General features: G+C 42.8%; 1 protein-coding gene across 1 annotated transcript in view; it reads right to left on the bottom strand.

Annotated features, from left to right (window-relative positions):
* Positions 1-1,544, bottom strand: part of LOC103147415 (rho GDP-dissociation inhibitor 2-like) — a 23,430-nt gene that overhangs the window by 4,613 nt on the left and 17,273 nt on the right. The gene's annotated exons all lie outside the window — the stretch shown is intronic.

The following is a 1,544-nucleotide window of genomic DNA, read 5'->3' on the forward strand; positions in this document are numbered from 1 at the left end:
TTTCTTTTTAAAATACATTTTCTTCATCCCAAACTGGCTCTAAAGAAAATTTGCAAAATTCAGAGAATCCAGTTATGGGTTTTTGCAAAAGGCTGTGGCAGGATTTGTCCAGCAGAGGGCCCCACAGCACAGGTTCTCTTTGATTTGAGCAGTGCTCCACACACACACACAACACCGTCAGAAATGCATCCACCATCTAATCGCTTTATATCTCAATTTAAAGCCAGTCCAGAGTCCGGAGTGCTCCCTAATGGAGAGAGATAAAGGAAGGAGAGGAGGAAGAGATAAAGGAGATATAAAGAAATGAGGGGATAGAAAAGCAGCAGGGATCTGAAGTGAGGAAGAAGAATGAGAGGGTGGATGATTGCAGCTGCCCAAGACGTCCACCACGTCCTGATTGGTGTCTTCGCATTTAAAAACATAAATACATACACAGACATTTACATTCTGACGTGTAAACGTCCAGAAGTTTTTGGCAGTGACTCAAATATTGGGTTTCATAAATTTAGCAGCTGCAGTTTTACTGAGTTTTAGTTACTTCTGCAAGACGATCAGATGTAGAACTAGTAATTCCCCCACCCCCCCAAAAAAAGAGAGAAAAGAAATACTCCAATAACAAAGTTTATCATTGCATTTTCACCCTGGACTTCTGAAGAGGAGTCCAGATGAGATGACTCTATCAAGATTTGGAGTTTAATCACTTCATCGTCTCCACTGCCGTTTCGTTTTATTTCGCCCGTCTCCCTCCAATAACCGCAGAGCTGAATCCAACTTCCATTCTCCTCATTTTCTGATTCATCTCCTCCACTTTCCTGGGCCTCAGGAGAGAGACGGTGGAGGGAAAAACGCCGGCCTCCCTAGGGAGCGTTGGAGGGTGGAAAGTAGGTCAGTCGGGGAAGCAGTCTACCTGCTTTCCTCAAGACTGCACGCAGCGGAGCTGATATTCTGCAGCGCAGACGCCGAACAGAACTGATTTTTGCACTAGATGGTAATGCACTGCAAGAATGAAAGAATGACACACATGGTGAAAAGCCTGGCGGAAGAAGGAGGGGAAAATCTCAATCTGTGTGAAGCCAAAGCAGATATCTGATTTCATTAGAACATTTGTAAAACATGATGCAGAACTTAACTCCCAAAAAACACGAGAAACACAAATTAAAAACGACGACAACAACAACAAAGAAACTCTGGACTAAATCTTTTCTGAACATCAGCAGCAAAAACGAGCTGATTTTGGTCTCGTAAAGCCCGTCAACGAGACGGTTAAGAAGTCAAAGAACAGCAGAGTTCAACTCTGGTCATCAGGATTTTTCAGTCAGAACAGAGAGCAGACATTCCTACTGATGGCAGCCTGAGCTGTGGAGCATGCACGACCAGAATAACTACCTATGTAAATAACACCAAAAACGAAAGCATTTGCAAAGTTGTTCATTCTATTTATTTTAAGCAGTGGAAAAAGAAAATTGTGCAGTTTCATTCCAATGAACGCATCTAAAAATAATCTCCCAACATGTTGTGTCAGGTCATATCCATTCGACCTCCTG

This window comes from Poecilia formosa, unplaced genomic scaffold (genome assembly GCF_000485575.1).
Source record: "Poecilia formosa unplaced genomic scaffold, Poecilia_formosa-5.1.2 Scaffold182, whole genome shotgun sequence".
NCBI classification, from domain to species: domain Eukaryota; kingdom Metazoa; phylum Chordata; class Actinopteri; order Cyprinodontiformes; family Poeciliidae; genus Poecilia; species Poecilia formosa.